Genomic DNA, 16,583 nt, shown 5'->3' with positions numbered 1-16,583 from the left:
GGTAAGACGACCGTTATAAGTATAAATTGTCAACGTTCGGACTATCCAAATGCGATTAATTAGTGATGCCAATCGTCTCGTCAAACGCATTGGCACCTTTATTTACCGTACATCTGTAAATTCAGTTTGAAGATGAAAATAAAATGAAAGTCCTTTCATTTTATGAAACCTTTCAAGAATATTTACCTAGTTTCTTAATGAAATCGCATACAAAAGAATACTATATAATATTCAGTTAATAATATATTATCTAGTGTCCGTATACAATTACAGAGAAACAGGTTATCATCAGACGATGAACTTTAAACTGAAAAGATTGTAAGTGAGCGATGTTCACAGTTTTTACTGGCGGAATCGTGAATTCAGCGACCGTATGACCAGAACGGTTTAAGATAATAAATATAGTTCTCTAATTTTTTCGATAGCGGTAAATAAGAATACTGTCCGATAAGGCTACACACAAAATATACACTATGATCATTACATTACATTAAAATTCACTGATACTTTAAATCGATATTATCACAGATTATTTACCACCCTGAGCTCCAAACGTAAAGATTTGTTGATTTTAATATCACGCTAGAACGGATAAATACTTGAATGTATTTCTAATATTTTAAATCAATCTTTTTTTTTTCTTTAGCCGTTCGACCGGCCCGATGCTCACCATATAACTTCCTGTTTTGTAGCCGCCGTCTCTTATCCTCAATGTACCTCTCTTAACATATCCTACATTTCCGACTATCTTCCTCGTGTATTACGATCGCTCTCTACTTTTACTGTTTTTTCCCCTTTTTACACTTTCTTCGAAATCACCGATCACGGTCTTCTTGATACACCAATCTTATCCTTTCTTTTAGATTCAACCATTAACTCGTTTCTCAAAAAGAAAAAAATCCATTTTAAAACTCTTCTCTTATTATTACATATCGACCTCCTCTCCTAATTCTTAACAACATAACATAAAAGCATAAAGTTTGTTTTTCTAACTTCTCTACTGTTCGTGTTTCCCTGTCATATAATGTACACTCCGTACAAATATTTTTTTTAGAATTTTTTTCTAATCCTATATTTACTTTCGACCCCTAAAACGATGCGAGAAAAAAAAGTAAAAAAAAATTCGTCAAATTACAAATAGCATGTACCTTAGGCAAAAAGCCTTACACAATTATGGCCTATCGATATCATATACGACTCCCTTCGGCGAAGGAGTGCATTGCATCTCCAATAACTAGGTGCCATCAGGCGCATTCCTACTACACCAAAAGGCACTGCACTAGCATCGAAAGGGGAATCTTGTCGGGAGAAAGGCACAAAATACCTTGCTAGTCTTCCAAGTATAATCTGAGAAATGACATCTTCAAATTGATCTTAAGGATCGGAATTCAATCCACATTTCTGTTAGGCAAAGTAGCGACAGTTAGAGCGTAATAAAAAGAAAATACAAGTAGAAAATAATAGACCCACCGGGTTGGTCCAGTGGTGAACGCGTCTTCGCAAATCAGCTGATTTCGAAGTCGAGAGTTCTAAGGTTCAAATCCTAGTAAAAGCAGCTATTTTTATACAGGTTTGGATACTAGATCGTGGATACCGGTGTTCTTTGGTGGTTGGTTACAATTAACCACACATCTCAGAAACGGTCGACCTGAGACTATACAAGACTACACTTCATTTACGCTCATACATATCATCCTCTGAATTAATCCTGACGGTGGTTCCGGAGGTTAAAGAGAAAAAAAAGAAAATCATGGAGAAGCAAATAGACGTATAAACTTTAGTTCTAAATGGACTATCCACCAAGCGTGGTCTAACTTTAAGTTTTACCGTATCATCAGTCATTTGACCGATTTGATGCTGCTCACCACTCCTTTATGTGCTACGCGATATTTTAACCGCAACAATAATTAAATTACTTTACCAAGGAACTACATCTACCAACATCATGTCAAGGAATCTACATCTATCTGTATCCAATTGTCAAGATCTGTCTACACGCTGATATTTGTCTATATCTTCACTACCTACTCTATAAAATCCAATTAGGTTTTTTTTGCATTTGGTAGAAGGATGTGTAAAGGATAAATCTCAACGAAATCAGGATGTCTTATTATACAGCCCATCGACCTAGTTCATCTCTCCTCAACGAAATTATCCCATAAATTTTTCTTCTCTCCTACATGTCTCAAGATTTCATCTGAAATTTTCCCGATTACGTTTTTAAAATCCTATAAACGCACGGTATTTCAAAGGTATATTGCCTTACGTTTCGATATTATAAAGCGTAACACTTCACATAATCACATAAATATTTTCAAACATCGAAACGAAAACTAGATTTGGAATCAATTTGTAAAACTGCTTATTTAAAACCCACAAGTTGAACTCTATATTATTCAGATTACGAACACGGTCAACCATCAAATAACCTAAAAATAAATTTTGTTACTAAAAATAACAACGGTAACTAAATGAAATAAATTTAAAAAAAAATTAATTGAATATTGAAAAAACATAAGTTATTTGTAAACAGGAATTGTTGTTAACTTATACGGAGAAAGTTTTAAATTTATAAATAATTATAAAAAAGTATTTAAAATGATGTTTATTTAATAATAATAATAAATAACAGAAAATAATCAACGAAGATGTATCAAATTACTTTAATGGAAAAAATATTAATACAACTATACGATTACATGTTAAATTAAAAAATACACCAGTCATATAATATAAAACCACAAAAATTCAATTACAACTGATAATTTTCTGCTGAGCAATTTTAATTGAATGTATTCACATGCAATTCAGACAATTTGAAAAACAACGAAAAATTAAATATAAAAAATAATACTTTTCGTAAAACCACAAATCGATTCTAACAGGTAATACAGCCGACAAGTAAATTATTTAAATGGAAAATAATGCATTAAAAAAAAATAATATACACTATTTCCTTCTAACCTTGAAATATTACCATTTGTGTAATATTTAAACAAATTCAGGGTCAAACAAATATCGCGATACAATCAAACATAATAATATACAACACACATTCCTGACAATAAATATTAAAATCATTTTCATTAACTCGAAAGCAAATTACAAGGATATTCATGAAAATAATATATTGAATGTAAGTTGGACATCGAATTTCGCTTTAATTAGAATTCCTGCATTTATTATTGTTTATTAAATATTACATAAATTATATAAGCTATAAGAATACAAGAATGCTAAAAAAAAACCTGCCGCCGGGAAAATCCAACATTTGTTGTCAGTCTTCATTTATTTATTTTTCGTGATTACTAGCAAAACCTTTAAACAAGAATAACAATAGTTATTAGTATTTAGAATCACTAGTAACACAAGTACAGTGAATAAATAAATACATTTATTCAATGAGTAAATCACCGATAAGATACTTTTTTTAAAAATAAAAATAAAGCAAAATAAAGCAATTCAAAACAAATTTCACATAACAAACTAAACCCTTTTCAAAACATATTTAAATTTTACGACTTTTAGAAGTCTATGCCAAATTAATATCGTATTTTTATAATTAATTTTATAATCTACCGTTGATTCACTAACCCTTAATTTGGTATCGACTTTGAAATTTAAATATAAATTAATCGAATTAAATGTGTAGTTTGCATTCTTTTTTGTTCTAGTTTTCTTAAAAACAATTATATTTTACATTTTTCAATGTTATTTTTATTTAACGTGTACGTAAACCTTAATGGTCGGAGAATACAAATAATAAACCGTTCGCGAGAAACGCAAAAAAGACAAACCCGCATCTTAATAAAAATAAGAAAACAAATCCAAGGATTGCCAGAAAGACTTATAGAAAGACTTATAAGCCGCAAGCTAAGATTCACTGTGTTTAAAATGTTTAACTGGTTTCGTTTTATTGTTTTTTTATTTCTATATCAAATTTTTAAATGTTTCTGAATTTCAAATTATTTTAAGTTATTCGATAACCTCAATCGAAGGCGCGGAAAATTAACATAAATTACGTTCGGTTTCAACAAATTATGCCGTATAGCCGCGACTGATAACATAGAAATATTCTTGCGCAGTCTTAAATAGATGGTCTTAAACATTTGTAACGCCGGATCCAAACGCATTACTTTTTCTGAGCATCGGCGAATCAAATGGTGTGTTAACCGACCAAATATACGCTCCAACAGATTAACCCTCGGATTCAAATAATTCCAAAATTGTTCCCAAATAAACTCGAGTTTGAAAATATCGACATGAAACTCTACTTTCACAGTCTTTTGTAAGTTGTAAACATTGATTCATAAAGTCGCGCGCACAATGGCCTTTTGAACCCAATACGTTATTTTACTACTCTTTTTAAATTTTCCTGTGAAATGTTCTAAATACCACAATGAATTTCAGACAACTCTTTCTTTTTTTTTCAAACTTCGGTCTCTCACTTAAGTCATAACCGTCCCAAGGCTTTATAACTGAAACTTCTGTAGTTATGTTCTTCCGAAAATTGCTCTTCATAAACTACTGACGCTTTCATCGGTACAATATTTTTTTTCTAGAAAGGCATCAGACAATTTTTCTATTAATGTCGTTATCTTGTGAGAATTATTAAAAATACGATTTAAATTCCAAATTTGTCAAAATATTATTCAATCTACATTCGAGGACATAACACTCGGACACAGTATAACTTTTGAATAAATATTGACCGTTGTGGTTGAACGGTAATAGTAAATCTTAATTAACTAGGAAACTACAAAAGCTTTTTAAAACAGTTTTAAATTATTGAGAAATATTGTCGATTAACTAACGAAAAATATATCTTTTTGAAGATATCTATTCATAACCGTGGAAAAAGAAAGGACGGTTACGATATAACAAATAAAACAAATTTCTTCCACAAGCTGTAACATGAAATGAGACTTCTGCAATCGGAAAAGGTTAGTACATAGAAGCTCCGTAGTGATTTTTTCATATTAAATTATACTTTTATATTCATTTAACCGGTTTTTCATAGGAGATTAAAATAAAAAGTACGTCATATCACGAGGTCATCGATCGAAAAATGAAATTTTAAGATGCATTAATTAATAATTTTTTATATCAAAAAAAGTTTAATATTAAAAATTGCAATGATTGTAATATTTCAAAAACGCCCCTTTTAAATACGGCTTACGTACTGGTAAAATTATATATATATAATAATATTAATTGTCTGTAGCATTTTACTTGTCAAATAGGAAAAAATACTATTTCAAGACGACTGTAAAATTTAAAATCCCATTTTAAACGGCTGACTCGGCTCGCTACTAAAAATAGAGTCGGCTAACAGATTTACTTCTAACGTTACAAGTGGGGGAAAAGCGGAAAGAAACACGTAAAACTAATTTACAAAGCTCATCGCATCGTCTGTACGATATTCGATTACAAACAAAAACAACAGATAACAAATCTGTTATACTTTAAAAAAAAAAAGATCCATTAACGATCTCACCTCACGTTATTTCTAACATTAACAGCAAGAATTACCTAGATGCAAAATAAAGCAAGTTAATTACGCATAACCACACGGCTGTAACAATGTTTTAAACATACTTAAGCGAAACCGTGCATTCATTTGAGTAACCACATTGATGTAGCTACTTAATTACCGAATAAATACGTTAAAGTAAATTACATGTAAATTACATCTATTTATTTTTTATCATATGCGTTCAATGCTGGCGTTATAATATTTTTACGCTGATTTTAAATTGGAAAACCAAAATTGAATACTGACGGGAGGTTTTTTTTTAGTAACACGGATTTAAACAACCCCTAATTTCTTAAGGAATTACCTGTAATATGATTATTATTTCACCAAATACTTGCTTTTCCTTAGATTTAATCTGTATTCAGCCTCTGTTTGGAATGTCCCTTTTCAGTCATCAACAGTGATCGGAAAAACTATTCGGGCTCAATTTTCCTTGGTATCGTACTTTCATAATTTATATATCCTGATGAAAGCGTTTACCTTGATCATCATTAATATCGCCAAGATTAGATGTAAAAATTATATAATACACATGAAAATTAATAAAAAAACACAAGTGTAAAATTAATATGAACATACATGTGTATTTTTTAAAGACATATTGCATTCCAGTATTTTACTGTTTTCAAGAAGTTCAGTCACCGCTTCTATATGGTCCTCAGTCTTCTTTTTGCCCAGGAATGGTTTAACAGTATTCTGAAATAATACCCGTGCTACTTTATCGGACTCATTCAGAGTCCGAAACCTACCTCCTATGCCTATGCATCTGTGGCCCAACAAATATTCTGTATTTGATTTTTGCCTCATTGATCCTGGGAAACCCACAATAGAGTTCACGCGATTTTTTAACCGAAATAGTAATACTTCTTCGAGATTTAAAAGCTAATTCGTCACAAACACAGCAAAAATTCTTAGGATGATTTATATAAATACAACTACGAAACATTATTACATAATTTACCAACGACACAGAAAAAACTAATATGTGTGAAGCCCAGCAAAAACTTCTATATCCGAAAAAGTAAGAATAAAACAAAAAATCAAACTCGCGATGGTATCCGCATGAAAGCCAGAACAAAACCGCTTTTCTAATCATTATTATTCCACAGTAAAAATAATGATGACTGAAATGACTATAACAATTATGATGTTATTAATAAAACCCACTAATTAAGCCATATTACCTTAATTTATTTTTCTTAATTTTATTTTCTAGAGCATCGATGTTACTCTACGAATAACGTTAGTCACACCGGTCACTCCTCTAAATTATTCCACTCTGAGCAATTTACAAAAAATACATTTATATTTAATTATTAATACAAACATTGATTCGAAACAAATCTTCACAAGTGTTTAGTCTTAATAAAGAAAATACAACGTTTTAACAATTTAAAATTTTAATTTTTTATTTAAGATAACAAAAAAAACCCTTGAACAAATTTTGAGGTCATATTTGGATTCGGCGTCGAAAAATAAATAAGAATAAGCCAAAAAAGATTACCTGTGTAAGAAAACTCTTGTAGACTAGTGTTACTTGAACGTTATCAAAATAAAATGAAAAGTTTCTTTACGTATTCGTTTAACGATGAAATCATATGATATATAATAACATTATGAAATGAATATATAAATTCATACATTAAAAATAGGTAAGATGGAAGTCTAGCAATTTACAATAGTAATGAAATAATAAACAGCTGCAAAAATTCCCAGACATTCAACATTCTGATACGGCGGTAAGAATTTGAGAAAATATACGATAAACATACTTAAAGAAAAATCAAAGCTTAAGGTATATGAACTCGCGAATAGAGCTCAAGGTTTCTTTTGCTACCTGCGTCATGGATAAATATGTTGAATATAAAAGTGTATATGAAATTTTCAGTAGACAATAAAATAAATAAATTCACCGAATAAAGCGAGTAAAACAGAAATTACACGTTATCGAATAAGAGGTCGGCCATCGGAGTAACCGGTAAAAAACCGAATCTTAGACTTGCAACAGAAGTATAGATCTCAACCGGGTGGCGTCACTTTTATTCTCCTCACCTCATGGCGAGTAGTACAAACGAACAGTATAACCTTTTGACCTCTTTTTCGGGTAAATTTATTTTTCAACACCTCTATATAAAAGAATCACACGCTCATATTAGCACGGAATCTTTCTACTTCGCCTCTTTTTGGTCCAACAGGTCTAACTTCCACGATACGACCTCAGCGCCTTTATGTATTTCCACATTAAGATAAATGCGCAGATATCACCAACTTTTTCAGTGTTTTTATAATTCTTTTTCCAATAAATTGAGAAAAGATATACATGTCCCCTTATATTTTTTTTGTTTTTCCCAGGGAAAGCATAAATTTATGATACAGATAATAGTATAAAACAATTATGGAATAGACGGTATTTAAAAAACCTAGAAAATAACCCTTTTTGCGATTCCAATGATGGAATCACTGGAAGGAATTATCTTAGATTTGTTTAATACGCACAAAAAAAACAACATTAAATGTTTATGTTATCTCAAAAAAAAGTTACTTATAAAAGGAAAACAATAAAATTGAATTACAAAAAACAAATCTTACGGTCTTAACAATCCTCTTACTTATTTCAACTTCTTTTCTTAAAAATAAAGGTACGTGGATACAAAATAAAGTACATTTTAACGGCACACAAAAATTGGAAAAACCTTAACATGTATGGCAATGTTCAATAATTCAATACAACATAATATGCTGCGTTACACACAGCGCTGCAAAAGTCAGATCGAAACGAAGAAACCCAGCCATCAATCCGAAAAAAAAAATATAAGCAAATCTTAGCTTAACGTAGCTAGCTTATGGACAAACACATTTAAATACACGTTCCCCCTATTTCTCAAATACCTGTTACAGGAAATCTTAGCAACTTAAGCTACCATCCTGACAAGGGAAGACATCCTCCACGTGACGGTTTCGGTTGTCATACCTAGCCCTTATGGGCTTTACCGGAGATCATCTTGAGTACCTCGGCAATGACATCTTTCAGTCTAGCCTCAGCCAGGATGTCACCGATGCGAATGCCACATGTGATACTTCCGTAAGTTTACTGTTAGGAAATGAACACTTTAAAACAAAATACATCTTCAGTGACATGAAGGAACTGAAATTAAAACGCAACTACCTTCCTATTAATCGGCCTATAATCAGAATAATCTATAACCGTTAATCATCTTGCTTAACTTCTTTCTCCTGATATTATTTAATTTGTTTAAACGGTCTAATATATCTTCTTTTTTCTTGGAGTCATATCGTTCGGTTCAATGTGAGAATACGTAATATTTCAGCATCCTTTCTTCCATTATTCCGAGCTCACATAACACAGTACTGTCATATACCAATCGGCGTTATAAACACTCATTTCTAGAATATCATTGGAAATAAATTTCCTCATTGAACAGACTTCCTTAATCAATTGCATTTACCGACTCATTCCTATTTCATGATTTCCATGGGGATATTTTTAAGAAATTTAGGTCTCGGAGATGATTTTAGAAAGTATTTATATAGAATGGCAACTCTTCAAATAACTTTTCAACAGTTACACATGGAAAAGTTAAATTTAATATATAAATACCCTTACCTCAAATCGAACTGTTTTTTCCCGATACGAGACTACACCCCCGCAACCACATATTGGGACCTCAAACTCAAACTGTTTAACTGGAAAGGATAGGATTGTACACACCATTTTAAAGTACACTGAAAAAAAATGTAATACGAAAAATCATCGGGCTACGACAATTCTAACCAAAATAGCAACCGCTGATGTTTTTTTCACAGCTAGTTATAAAAGCGGTCTACGGTACCTCTTAAATAACCAAATTAAGAAAAATAATAATAGAATAGCATGGAATCGTTTTAATATGCTTATCGGGGAAAGGATTTTGAAAAAAAATACAGAAATTTTCCGGTTAGCACTGCCTCAACTATCGTATAATCAATGCGTAAAATCAGAAGACGAGTTAATTATGGAATATGAAAAAATTAAAGTAAAGTAAAAATAAAATAACGGACCGGCTGGTACAGAATAACCTTAACTGAACTCGGCTGGCGTTTGAACTTGAGACCTTCACGAAGTTAAAATAGAGTGATTCAGAGGCACGCCAGGTTTTAAGAGGCCGCCGAGTATTTTTATCTTCTTTCTTTATGTTCGGTAACAATCGGGATGCGTGCCAAGTATATCTATCTCGTAACTATAGCCGGCACAGTACAATCTTAGGGGAGGTGTGTCACAGTCGTTATATGACCTGCTACACAAAACGGGCGCCGTTAAAGTTCACTTCCTAATTTCCATAATAAATATATAACAGAGTTTTCTATCGCAGTAAATACAAAAACCCACATACATAATTTACTACTTTACACTATTAACTTCTGGTATAAAATCTAGAACAAAAATAATTAAAAATAAATAGTAGGTAGTGCGGCCTTGTAAAAAAATATATGTATATAATCGGTTGCAAACCAAGAACCGTACGAAACTTACACGATCGTCAAAGAAGACCTTCGACTGTCATGAAATCACGAACACATAGTACCGTATTAAAACACATAAAGAAAGTAAACCAGGAAATGAAAGTAAAACGGCTGCTTCTTTAAAAGACACGAAGATCAATCATAATACAGCTCAAATAAAATGACATCCTTTTTATAACAAATTATTTAAGATTATGTAATAAAAATAAATAAATACATATACAAAAGATAAATATTTCCCAGTCAATAAAAAATAAATTATATACCGCACACAGAAATTAATTACCCACGGACAAATATTATTTTTATAGTTTCGTAATATTCCTCACCTTAATGTTAAATAATTCCAATTCAACAAACAGCTAATGTAATGCAATACGTTTTGAGTGTGCACATGAAAAAAATTTTAAGCGAAATAATGTTCCACAAGTTATGTTTATTTACACACGGTCGGTAGGAAACCTGACGAAACGCCAAAAACAAACCGTCAAATCCCAATCTCGAGTTTAACAATTTCATTTAATAATTAAAATTAATTAACTTTTATTAAAAAATATAAAAACTTCATGACTTTATCAGTTACTCAAACATTAAACGCGTGCGAATGTTCTAATAATATATTCTCATTGTTCTCGGCCAAAGAGAAGCAAAAAAAAAAGAAGAAACCGTCAAGGGTATTTTTTATTTTATCCCCCAATCTCGAGTTTTATAATTTCATTAAAAAAAAAATAATAAATAAACAAAATATAAACCTTCATGACTTTTTCAATGTACTCAACATTATACGCGTGCGACCTTACGCACGCTCTAATAATATATTCTCATTGTTCTAGGCCAATGAGAACAACTTTTAAACAAACCTTATTCTATTACCGTATAACTATTTCTGCCAGGAATATTATTTACGCCGAATAAGAAAATGTATATAATAATTAAAAATAAACATTACAAGAGGGATGATGTGGTATGTAAATCAAAAGTTTTTCTTAAAATTCTTTCGGAGAGGAAAACGTACTGTGTAACTATCTCATACAGACTTGTGTACTCAACTGCTCATCAGACAATAAACAAACCGGTTAATTACAGTCCTCTAAAAATCTTTTCTTTTTTTTATATATTTCTGTATGTTCTTATATTTTATGACATTAAATCGAAATATGATCTGAAAATTACTCCTAAGGAACTCATTTTTGCCTAACTGCCACTCGTAAAAATGAAAACTGTTAAAACGATATATTTTCTATATTAACATTAATCAATTTGTATTGTAGGTTTAAAACGGTACTATCCGTTCGTGATTTCATGACAGTCGAAGTTGTTCTTTGACCATCGTGTATGCTGGACTCGGACTTGTATTGGGAATGTATCAAGAGTTACTTCCTCGGCAAAATACTAACGTACAACGATGTCAGGGGCTATATTTAATTACGCTATAAAAATCCACCGCTAAGCACCGACAAATTTTTTTTTTAGATCATCAATCTATCTGTACTGAAAATGTATTTTTTCTCTTACACTCTTTTCAATTAAATTACACGAAAGATTCTACACAACGAGGCAACCGGATGACTTCCTCCACAAAATAAAACGCTCATCAATTTTTTTGGGTGTTTTCCTGGGCGAAAACCCTTCCTCCTTATCATCACCCGGATACGATATATTTCTTATAATAAACAAAGATAAATCACATTATATATTTCAAAGTGATACACTAACCATCTACTTTTCGGCAATTGGCATAAACAGTTGAAACACACTACAGTAATTCGAATACTTGAATGTACACGGACGGCCCTACGAAACCGTAAAACATAAGATAGCAACACTTCATTATACCTTAAAATGATTCGTATGTTAGCAAATAAGTTAAACTTGCGACGCAATACCGCATAACAAATACAATCCACAAGGATGTGGTGCACTGTTAGTTGGCAGTTGCAGCGAGCACAAACGGTGCATCCGTTTGCGTCATCAGATATCCATGAGCGAACCTAGTGTGCCCTATTCGTAAACGGCAGATAACCTCCTCTCGACGGCTATTTCTGCACTAGGAGCACCAAGGTGATACAGTGTTCTTAATTAGGCGAATTCTATTGTTCATGGTAGCATCCCATTCACTTAGTCAGTCATGAAGTACCGTCTTCAGGAAACAAACAAAGATCGTTAAAAGCAACGCAAACGGTAAAAGGAGGCTGAATGCAAGCCTCTTTTGCCGCACTATCTGCGCGCTCATTGCCTGAAATTCCTATATGGCTGGGGATCCAGCAGAAGCTTACTTTTGTACTACGTCTGGTCATTTGCGAAATAGCAGACTGAATCTCGCATAAAAGGTGTCTGAAGTATACGTCACTAATCGCTTGTAAGATGCTCATGGAATCCGAGAAAACAAGTACATGCCGAAACGTTGGGCTAATTATACTTACGACCTTATTCATTACTAACGTTCATCGAAATCGGTCCGTTTGGTAAAGAGTAAACTCTATAAAAACTGCGTGTAATGTATAAAATGATATGTGAAAATATGGGTAATTCTTTTCGATTCTGAGTATTTTTCTTCAGCTCATCAATAACATGTTTAGCTCAGCAATCCAAACAAACCTTTTTCTTCTTTGATCTTTCGATTTTACCCTACACTTCTACTTCTCCTTTTTTTTTTAAATTATACTACAATTTTATCTAAGAGTAGTTTTTCATAACAACTGATATGACACTGGCAGACATGTTTTCTAAATGTTAGAAAACGTTTCAAAGATGCAAAATCGACATAAGACTGTTGACAGATACAAAAGATCACTTATAACACGCTACAAAAAAAAAAAAAAAAAATATAGAAATAATCAATAAATTTGTGACACATTTCAGAACCAATTACAAACTTTTACTTCAAGACGTATCTAATATCTTCTTTTTTTTTATACTAAAAAGAACAAAGAACATTTTCTATTACTACTTACAAAATAAGGAAATAAATTGTAGATATAGATATAAAACAATTTAGAGGCTATAAAAACAATTTTACGAACTTTGCTACAATTTTTAAAAGGATTACATGCATGTTTCGTTAAGTTGACGTAATAAAGTGAAAATAATTATCTGAACAAGTTTAAGATTTATTTTTTTTTTTTACAACACATTCAATACTTTTGATAATATAACCTCATTAATTCTATATAAATAAAAAAAAATCGCTTAATACAGAGAATTAGCGACACTACCGATAATCAAAAATAAAAGTACATAGACGAAACCTTATGTTAACGATATAACATAAATCTAATCTGAAAGATTAACTTTAATTACATACACGTGCTCAGAAAAATTAAAAAGACTAATTGAAGAATTGAATAATACTCAAAAAATATTTAATGAATATCTATTAAATCATAACCAACCGCCATTAAGGAGATAAAAATGACATTTAATTACGGCTGAAAAACAACGTTAAAAAACTGTAAGTAATCACTACAGCATTGTCTAATCGATACATTTTAATACTGCCTTATAACGGTGCAATTTGACTAAAAAAACCCAATTGCCCGACATATACCGGTAACACGCAGTGTAACTAAAACTAGATTTAGCGGTATTAGAGGAAAGCGCATCAGTATCCAACAGACGAAATAAATTTCCTTCTACCGGCCATGAATCGACCCCCATTCGGTAATCTTCAATCAACTGAATTCAGTTCGATAATTCATAGGTCGGTTAAAGAAGCAAGAGACCTGATTTCACGTGTTAATACTTTTAATCGACTTCAAGTTCGGAAAAAGTTCTCAATCAATCCGTAAAATACGTTTTGTTTATTTAACCGTTTCTTTTTTCATGCTGGTCGATATCGATTTTTTGTTTACTTTTACAGGAAGTTCTGTAGCGGTCCCGTCGAAAGCTATTATTTAAATGATTTTTTTTTTCTATTCGGCATAGTATAGTATGCTCTACAAGCATATGAACAAAGAATATAAGGAGGGAGAATAAATTGGAATATGGATCGCAGATAACTCATTGAACGGAATGCAGATAAATATATTTTTTATTAAAAAATCTGATGTGGACACCAAACGACTTCCTTGTACGCTTATTAAATTACGTATATACATTTTTTTTAAAATGAAAAGTACATAAAATTTTATTTCATTAATAACTTCTGATATTTTCCGTATTTTTTTAAAATTGTTATTACTGAATTATTACTTATTGTACAATTTTTTTTTTACAATCGGAGGTAATTACTATAATAAATCAATACATTTAAATTTTAAAAAAATAAAAGGGAGATGAAGTCGTATTTGAACCGATGTGCCTTCCCTTGTAAGATCCAAATATTTCATTAATTAAAATTTTATTTTGCTATAACTCTGGAACCAATGAAAATAAGTTCCACCTATGATATATCGTTGAAAGTTTCTCAGTGAGGGCTTATTGCTGCAGTTAAGAAAAAGTCCAAAATCTAATTTTTTTGGATTTCGGGCTATTTTAGTCACTTTTGGTTCAGTTGATTGCAATAGAAAGGGGGAGGTGCGCAACTAGATGTTACAACAATCCTAAATCCAAAATTTCAACATCCTACGGCTAATCGTTTTTGATTTATGGGAGATACGTACGTACAGACCTCACACCGAAACCAGTCAAATGGATTCAGGGATCGTCAAAATGGTTATTTCCGTTAAATTCTGAAAACCGAAATTTTTCGCGATCACAATACTTCCTTTACTTCGTAAAAGGAAATAAAAATTCATTAACGTTTTCCGTAAAAGAATATTTTAATTCTATTTGAAATCTGGTGTGAAGATTTTTCAAACGGTTCGGAAATTTGTTACAAAATTGGAAGCATAATAAGGCCCCATAATTTTACGCCTGAAGTACTGTGTTGAGTAATACGAAAACAGTTCCGCTGTTATATCGTTATTTTTTATCGATAAGTGACTAATTCATTTTAGCAAAGATTGCATATTTATTAACGTAAGCGAAAGTTAACATTTAAAATTTTCTAAATACTGTTCTATAAGATTCATACTTATATGAGCGCCAGATAATGATCTGACAGCCTATTTTTGTATCTTAAAACCTCGTTCTGATCTTTTGAGGGAGTCCTGACAGATGACTTAGATACGCTATAGAATATATACACATGTAATAAATATTTAATAACGATGACAAGCTAAGACAATTTATTAAAACAAAATAAAAAGAGGAGATGATTTTATAGACGTACAAAAAAGCTGACAACACAACAGTTGCAAGACTTTCCCGTCACACGGCTATTTCTTGATGCACGGCTTAAAAACACATCTTAATTTAAAATATTAATCATTTTATTTAAATATCATATTTTTTATTTAATCCAATGATTCTAACTAAAGTGCGCGCGCAGACCGTATTTCATTTGCGCGGTGTGGCGGTAGTAGCGGCCACTTTAAATACTTTTTCAACTTTAAATATTATTCATTTATTTAATTCTACCGGTCACCTATGATGTCACAACACAGCAGCTGCACGTCAGTACTACACCAGCGCTTCTTGTGGTGAAAGGCGGTATTAATGACATAGTATAACGATTTAGCCACTAGTTCATTTAGAGAACTTTTTGGAGCGGTGGTGCGATTTTGCAAAATTGTTATTTTTTAATTAACAAATATGCCTAAGAAAAATACGACTTTAATTAGGCGAAAGTGAGGGTGCCTTTGACCATCAAATTTAATGTATCAATGCCCCATATACAGAGAAGTAATCTGACTAAGTTTGGTCAAAATTGTTTGAGAAGTTCCGGAAATTTAGGGTGCAACACTGAATACACACACGTACTACGAACATCCGGAAAATTTCCATCCTATTTTCGGGTTTCTTAAGTATCAAAACGTCAAGATTCGGTGAAAATGGCACATACGTCCAAACTGAACCGATTACAATACTTTCCCTTATAGGGCTATAGCGCTAGACGAGAAAGTAAAATAAACAGCGATTATGTAACAAAACTAAGTAATTAGAGTGTACTTTGCACGGATGTGAAACACGGACACACAGGAAAAGAGAAAAAGAAAGATTAGACGTTTGAAACACGGGCAGCAAACGATCAGAGAATATTAAACGACAAAGTGAAATATTAACGAGAATAGAAGCTTATCTTAATTAAACTTACTTTTATTTAAAAATAGTTATGCTAACCGGCTGCGATAAATGAAAGAAGAAGGATCGTTTAAAACAATATCATCAACGGTGTACCATCAAGAAAAAGGTCGGAAAAAAGTAAAAATTATGCACCATCTAAATGGAAATTTAACTATCAGTATCTTAAAAATTCAACTGGGATTAGAGGAGAATGGATGGGTCGATAGAGGGATTCGTCTCAAGGTATATTATGGCGTAATAAAGATAATTAGAAAAATTGGGAAACTTACGGTAAAAAAACACACACTCCCGAGTCTTATCCCAGATAGGTAGCTGTCTGTCTTCTTACTTCAATACTCTTTTGATTAAAGTAGGCATTTAAAGAACATTTTATAAATCAACGAACGTTGTGTGTTCACGC

At 31.7% G+C, this 16,583-nt stretch overlaps 1 protein-coding gene across 3 annotated transcripts in view; it reads right to left on the bottom strand.

The window, feature by feature from the left end:
• The window catches only part of Atg13 (Autophagy-related 13), a 276,218-nt gene that overhangs the window by 174,549 nt on the left and 85,086 nt on the right, over window positions 1-16,583 (bottom strand). Inside the window, exon 1 of one of the 3 annotated variants that reach the window (XM_075373352.1) lies at window positions 16,453-16,533. The exons of the other annotated variants lie outside the window; for them this stretch is intronic. The gene's annotated coding sequence lies outside the window, so the exon portion shown is untranslated. Of the gene's footprint in view, window positions 1-16,452; window positions 16,534-16,583 lie in introns of those variants that run through there. 3 annotated transcript variants of the gene reach the window in all.

The sequence above is a fragment of the Lycorma delicatula genome, chromosome 8, assembly GCF_047948215.1.
Source record: "Lycorma delicatula isolate Av1 chromosome 8, ASM4794821v1, whole genome shotgun sequence".
In the NCBI taxonomy this organism is placed as follows: domain Eukaryota; kingdom Metazoa; phylum Arthropoda; class Insecta; order Hemiptera; family Fulgoridae; genus Lycorma; species Lycorma delicatula.
The sequence above is the reverse complement of the archived record's forward strand: the minus strand, read 5'-3'. Positions and strand labels throughout refer to the sequence as shown.